This window comes from Rhinolophus ferrumequinum, chromosome 20, assembly GCF_004115265.2.
Source record: "Rhinolophus ferrumequinum isolate MPI-CBG mRhiFer1 chromosome 20, mRhiFer1_v1.p, whole genome shotgun sequence".
Lineage (NCBI taxonomy): Eukaryota > Metazoa > Chordata > Mammalia > Chiroptera > Rhinolophidae > Rhinolophus > Rhinolophus ferrumequinum.
The window spans coordinates 32,624,788-32,632,902 of NC_046303.1; positions in this window are offsets into that span (position 1 = coordinate 32,624,788).

Below are 8,115 nucleotides of genomic sequence, written 5' to 3' on the forward strand. Positions count from 1 at the left end.
AGCAACCAAAACAGAAACAGACTCACAGGTGCAAGGAAGAAGCTGATGGTTGCCAGGGAGTTCGGGAGCAGGGTGAAAAAGGTGATGAAGAAGTACAAATTGATAGCTGCAAACTAGTCATAGGGATGTAAAGAATAGGGAATATAGTCAATAGTATGGTAATAACCATGCAGAGTGCCAGGTGGGTACTAGACTAGTCAGGGGATCATTTCTTAAATTATGTAAATGTCTAACCACTATGCTGTACACCTGAAACTAATATAAAATAACATTGAATTTCAACTGAAATTGAAAAATTAAAAAATGGGGGAAAAGGTGAAGGGCAATAAGAGGTTCAAATTTCCAGGTATAAAACAAATAAGTCACGGGGATGTAATGTATAGCATAGGGAATATAGTCAATATTGTGATAGCGTGGTACCGTGTCAGGTGGTTGCTGACTGACCATGGTGATCACGGCTTTAGGTATATAAATGTTGAATTACTATGGTGTACCCCTGACACTAATATAATATTGTATATGTTAGCTGTATTTTAATAAAAATGTTTTTTAAAAAGACAGTATGTGTAGACCTCCCCTGGTCCTATTTACTGCCACTCTGTTTACTACATAGATCACCACCTCAGAGATGCAACTAGAGATGGATTTACGTACATAGAAGAATTATCAGAGTTTAGCAGATTATAAACTGACACAGATTTGCTAAACTGATGTAAGGTATTCTTATGTTCCCACTTTAAGATGTACTCTGGCATTCTAACTTGGAAAAAAGTAGACGAAGCAGAAAAACCTCATGCTGTGTGGTTCTTCCACTCTCTGGCTTGCCAATAGCATTTATTTGGAAAACCATAACTCCCAAGATGCCAGGTTCTATGGTCATCCCTCTTCTCTCCCTCCTCTATTTCCTTCTGCATTGTTTGCTGGCAGTCACACGCGCTATTTGGCTACATATAGAAAAAGTGCTACTGATGAGGGATTGTGATATCGTTCTTCCAAGGTAGCTCCCATACACCCCGGTACTCACCACCTTGTCCCTTCTCACATTGGATCAGGAGTTGTCTGTGAGACCAATAGCGTACGAAAGAAATGATGGGACATGATGGGACGTAACTTCTGGGATTCCAAAAGTTTCCATCTTGCAAGTTCTCTCACTCTCTTTCTTCTTTTTCTGTTCTGGGTTACTCATTCTGGGTGAGTCTAGTTTCTACATCTTGCAGACACTCAGGTAGCCCATGGAGAGAACCATTTGGTGAGGAATAGAAGCCTGTTGACAACCACAAGAGTGAATCCACTTAGAAGTGGATTCTCCAGCACCGGTCCATCTTTGAGATGACTGATGCCCTGGCCGCCACCTTAGTGTAGCTTTATGAGAGATGCTGAGACAAAAACACCCAAAAGAGCTGCTCTCGGATTCCCTGACACTCAGAAACTGCATGAGATACGACATGATTGTTGTTTTAAGCTGCCCAATTTTGAGATAATTTGTTATGGGGCAATAGATAACTAATATAGGAATGAAGGTAAATAGTTTGGATTATCTCAAAAATTAGTACTCACAAAGTATATGGATGGTTGACAAGTTTTGTGGTGGTTTAGCCAAAAAATATATGTATGTATTTTTCTAAACTAGGAAACAGAGTAAGGGAAGAATGAAGGATCTTTTATTCAGAAAAGGGAGTTTTCTTTTTTTCTAGCACGGCTGCATGAGTGGGCAGGAGTTTGTTTTTTAATCTAGTTCCTTTAGTGCAAATGTTTTTCAGACCCTGATAACAGGTTTTCTAGCAGTTTTAGTTTTCGGCATCATTATGTGTTTATTTTTCTATATCTTCATGGATATGCTTGTGACCATTTAGGAAAACTCTATAACAGGATTTAGTAAGCCAATTCAATTTAGAAGCAAACTTTATTTCTATAATAAAATTAAATGCATATGATTTCAATTATTTTAAGTTTATTGATGTTCATTTCATGGGTCAGGATATGGTGTCTTGGTGAATGTTCTGCAACTATGCTTGTTACTTTTTCTATTTCTTTTTTCAGTTCTACCAGTTTTGCTTCATTTATTTTGAGACTTTTTTGTTTGGTGTGCACACTGTTGGCATCATTATGTGTTTCTGGTAAATTGATCCTTTTATTATTGTGTAATATCCCTTTTTCTTTCTAGCAATTTTCTCTGAAGTCTATTTCATCAGACACCTCCTTCTGGTCCCTGTGGTTTCTCCCCCGCCCCCCCCCCCCCGTGTAAATTTCAATGCTTAGCATCCTGCCTTGCAAATGATTGGCAATTAATAGCTATCCTTGGAATGAATGAGTAAATGAATTTCTAGGAAGCAGTCACATTTCAAAGCTTCATCATATTATAGTCCTCTCTATTTCAGGTTGTAGTCGTTGGTTTGTAAAAAGGACTTGAAAAATCACTTTTTTTTTTTTTGGCAACTACTTGATATACATGGTTGATTTTCCCATCCTTGGGAATAAAAAGCAGAAGTTAATTCATGTCAGACTGTGTTGCTTTTTGTTTAATCACCATAGTTATCTATTGTGAACAAGAAATAACTTGTGTGGCTTCCTCTACCTCCTATATTTCCGCTCTTACCTGGAAATTAATCACTACTTACATACACCACAAAGGCTTGTACAAACAGCACTTGTTCAATGTGAAACTGACAAATCAAGTACTGCTAACATTCTTTATTTCTTAGAGAAGTAAAGAGCAGGAAATGTTAAGTTCATGGAAAAGTGACATGTCCTTCAACCACATAGAGAGAGAGAGTAGAAGATCAGTTTAAATTCTATGGGGTTTCAGGTCCATTACTTTTAGAATGAAGGTGTATAGGAAGAAGGAAGTTAAGAAACACAAGTTAGCGTGCAATAGTGGTTACCTTTTGCCATTTCTTATTAAGCTTTTCCTAGACTATGAATAGTAGATGATTACAAATAGATACTTTGATTTTCTATAGAAATTGAAAAACTACATATGTTAAGGAAAAAAATCAACTTTGGTCCTTCAGAATAATTTCACATTTCTTCTTATGTTAAAAGAGGGTGGGGGAGAAAGTAACTTTCCCTTCCTTGTAATGCCAAGCATAATTAGAGAGAGAAATTTGGATTGCTCAATGCTCAGACATTCTCCCTAATATATTAATCATATCTTGTAGAGGATTGAGTTGTGTACTATTTAATGGTGAGGTAGCATTATCTGTTCAGATCAGTTTGTTCAACTTGCAGGGCCAAGGGTTCATAAGCCATGAATCACTTTCAGTCAGTTGCAAAATAGACCTGAAGCCTGAGATGGATAGGGCTGAAGGGAAATGGCTGACCTCTCTATCCTCCCAGGGAGAAGGGCAGAGTGAGGGCACGGCAAGGGGCATTTTAAGGCAGAGTGAGGGGTTCTGTTTCAAGAAGTCCTAGGGACAAGACTTTCCTGTGTTCGAGGGTGGAAATTGGAGCACTTTTACAGGAATGGGTAGTTACCCTCCTGTTAAAAGCTGTACTTTAGAAATAAATGTAGGAGTAACTTTCCTTCCTTGTAATGCCAAGCATAATTAAAGAGAGAGATTTGGATCTCTGAGATGTGCTGGCTTAGTCAGGGAGAATTAAAACTGAAGACATTAATCATGTGACTAAATAAATTAATTTCTCTCAACCAATTCCTGGTAAAGAGTTGACAGTATCCTCATATAAGGGGAGGGGAAAAGCCTTTACTCCTTTTGCTCCACTACTTGGGTGGGAGTCCACCATAGACAGCACAGCTATCATCAAATGTTTCCTAAGCAAGGGAGTCTGGAAGCATCTTGTCTGGGTCCTCCTCTTGCCTCTGCCAGGGGAGAGACACCTCCAACAGGTGCAGGTCCCATGTTTGGTTAGACATAGCAACATTGTGGTGGGAGGGTGACTAGAGCAGGTACCAGTGGCAACAGAGAGTTTTAGGTAGTTATGTGTGAAGCAGACTAATGCCAAATAGAAAATTGCTCTAGTAGGGGAAATGAGTGTGTAAAACATATGTCTAGCAGGAGCAACCCCTTGAAAGCCTCAAATGAGAGCAACAAGACGTGCTTTCCTCAGTTCAGATTGACCACTAGGGTGTTGTACCCCTCTTGATCTAGAGCTTTCTCTGAGCTGTCTGTAACCCATAGGAACTTAAACATGAAACAGGCTGGAGTGGCTAACAGCAAGAGAGACTAGACCAGAAACAGGGAAGGGACAAGCCTATAAAGAATAACTTGGGGTAGTCTATGCCTCCCTTTTCCACTGTGGATCTCCCACAGGTAGAAGTTCTATAGAGCCACTATGGCTGCAGAAGACAGGGACTGAACACCCAAGAGAAAAACTTCCCACTCTTCCAATGTTTCACTGGGGAACATGCCCCTAAAAATAGATTGTTAGGAAAATGGAGACTGAAGTTTAACTTATAATAATTGGATAATTCCAGCACTTAGCCCTACTCCTAGAAAGGTCTGAATTGTTTTCTTATGAAGAAGGCACAGGGGAATGAGTGTATTTAAGTGCTTGCCAAGATTTTTTTCTACTCATATTTCATGAAACAGTTTTATTCAAACTCTTCACATCTACAAAATCAATTCAGAGTGTTTTGAATCAATTACATGGGTTAGATTACATCATATCACTTCTGTCTACATTGGGAAGTAGCACTCTGAATCCAGGATCGGTCGTGTGGTCACTGGATATTTTATCCTAAGATGCCATTTGTACAGTATCATGGCAGATTCCCCCCCACCCCCATTCATCCTATAGGTATATATTTATTATCTTCACAATATAAGACATACTCTTCTATTTTTTTTGTTTCTTTAATTTCTGTTTTCAGATTTATCAAGGTAAAATGTATATACAATAAAACACACATATCTTTAGAGTATAATATAAATAATTTTGATAAATCTACTCAACCATATATTTCATACTCCCATCAAGATAAAGAAAAATATCCCCATCATCCTAAAGTATTCCTTCATAGACTGTTCCACACAATTACATCCTCCCCGTAGATACCTATTTTCTGATACTTTTCCCTCTAGTTTAATTTGCCTGTTCTAGAATTTCATGAAATGAATCACTCCAATGTGTAGTCTTTTGGGTTCATCTTTTTTCACTTAACATAACATCTGTGAGATAGTGTGTATCCAGTAGCCCGTTCTTTTTTATTGCTGAGTAATATTCCATCATATAAATATTCTGCAATTTATTAATCCATTTCCCTATTGATTAACTTTTAGACTTTTTCCCCAGTGTTTGGCTATCAGGAATAATGCAAATTTTATAAAGGTGTGTTTTTATTTGTCTTGGGAAAACATTAGTAGAACTGCTGGATCATTGGGGAATGTTTAACCCTTAAAAAACTGACAAACAGTTCCCCAAGGTGGTTTTTGTATTTTACACACCCACTAGCAGCATTTAGAAGTTCTCGTTTTTTCACATTCTTAGAATTGTCACACTTTTAATTCACACACTCTAATTTTTCACACCGAGGATTGTCAGCCTTTTAAATTTTAGTCTTTCTAGGAATGATATCTCCTTTGCTTTTAATTGGCATTTAGTCCAAAAATAGAAAGCAAAAAATATAAAAGAAACAAAACTGTTTGTTTCTTTTATATTTTTTGCTTTCTATTTTTGGACTAAGACACCTTTGCATGCCCTAGATGTCAATGACCATCTCCCATATTTTGCTGAGAATATTTATGGCTATTGCTTCTTGAGTAAGTTTAGGTAAGTGGTGCTTTTCAAGAAATTTGTCCATTTTATATAAATTGTCGAATGTATCTGTATGAAGTGGTTTATTATAATTTCTTACTATCTGTATAGTATCTGCAGGATCTCCTCTTTCATTTTTTGATATTGTCCAACTGTGCTTGTTTTCTCTCTTCTAAATCAGTCTACCTATGGAGTTATCAATTTCATAAATATTTTCAAAGAATTCATTTTTAGTTTTGTTAATTTTTTCCATTGTTTCTCTGTTTTTTACTTAATTGATTTCTGTCCTTATATTTATTATTTCCTTTTTTACTCATTTGGGTTTACTTTGCTCACTTTTTTTCTAGCTTCTCATCATGTAAATTTAAATAATTGACCTTAAACCTTTCTGCTTTCCTACTATAAGTATTTAAAACTATAAATTTCTAAGTCTTGTGTTAGATGTGGTTCATCAATTTGATATGTTGTTTTTATTTTCATTCAGTTTAAAATATTTTCCAGTTTCCATTGAGATTATTTCTTTGCCTCATGGATTACTTACAAGAGCATTGTTTAATTTCCAAATACTTAGACTTTCTAGATATCTTATTGCTATTGATTCCCAATTTAATTGTTTTATCTGAGAATATACTCTGTGATAATTTAATGTTTTATATGTAATAAGAGTTGTTTTGTGACACATCATATAGTAAATGTTCTAAATGCACTTGAAAATAAGTGTTATTTCACAGTGTTTAGGTGTAGTGTCCTATAAATGTCTGTTATATTTGGTCATTGGTAATCTTGTTCACATCTATATCCTTTCTAATTTTTTGTGTACTTGCTCTATCCATTACTGTGAAAGGGCCAGGAAACTCTTGAACTATGATTGTCGATTTGCCTATTTCCCTTTTCAGTTTTGTGAGTTATTGCTTCATGCATTTTGAAACTCTTTTATTTGGTATATATATACACACATATATACATATATGTGTATACACATATATGTATATATATATATATACATATATTTATATAATTGTTTTGCCTTAATGATCAATTAATCCTTTCTCACTGCAAAATGTATCTCTTAACTTGAAATTTTTTTCCTGATATTAATATAACCACTCCAGTTTTCTTATATATATATATACTACTTGCCTTGATGATATTTTTTCCATCCGTTTATTTCTATCTGTGACATTTTATTTGAAGTATATCTCTTTCAGACTCCATATAATGGGTTCTTGCTATTTTATCCCATCTGAAAGAATCTTTGCCTTTGATGCAATTATTGATATGGTTGGATTGAGGCCTACCATTTGCTGTTTGTTTTCTGTCTCCTATCTTTATTATTCCTCTTTCCCTGCCTTATTTTTGAATTACTAAATATATGTTAGAATTTCATTGTATTCTTCTCTTAGCTTGTATAGCTATCATCCTTAGGTTATTCTTCTAGTGGTTGCCTTAGGGGTTACATTATATATTCTTAATTTATCACTGCCTACTCAGGGTTAATTTTGCACTACTTCATATACAATATATGAATCTTGCAAGATATGAATCTTGCAAAAATGTATATCTTCATATACAATATATGAATCTTGCAAAAAAATGTATTTTTGCAATGTATGAATCTTGCAAAAACGAAAAATATGGGTACATTCTGCAACCCATATTCTTTAAGCCACTGTTGTCATATGTTGTATCTACATATATTATGAACTGCACAGTAATTTATGTGTTATTTTTAAGTAAGAGAAGGAAAACATCTCTTTCATATTAACCATGTAGTTATAATTATTGGAGCTCTTCAATCCTTTCTGTAGACTGTGTTTTCCATTGATGACAGAGCAAATCCTTTCTGCCTAAAGAACTCCCCGTAGATTGAAGTGTCCGTTGGCCACAGGCAAGGAACCGATGCAGTGTCTCTTAGGAATGTATCATCACAGGCAAAGGAAACAGTTTTAAATTATGTCACCTTTTTATAGAAAGTAGATGAAGAGTTGGAGCCAAGGTGAAAGACTAAATGATATGGAAAAAAGGGGCAGAAAATGGATGATATTAAAAAGTGGAACTGCAGCAGTCTACATGCATTTCTGATCTGCTAAATTTTCTTCATTTGTATTCAAATTTGATTTACACCTTCTTATATCACTCCAGTGTCGACTGACCTAACTTGCAGACTATGTTAAAGGCAGAAAAGAACAAACCAAATTCAGCTTCTACAAAGTTATTTAAATATAGCAAACTCCCACTCTTGATTACAGGGTGGAATACAAATGATTGAGGTATGCACTCTTGGATCTAACAAATCTTCAGTGTCTTTGATGTATAACCGGAGTCATTTTTGTCAAAGGACAGATATTATAAGCCACCTGCACTTATAATGGTTAGAATGTATTCCTAGATCTTTATACTTGT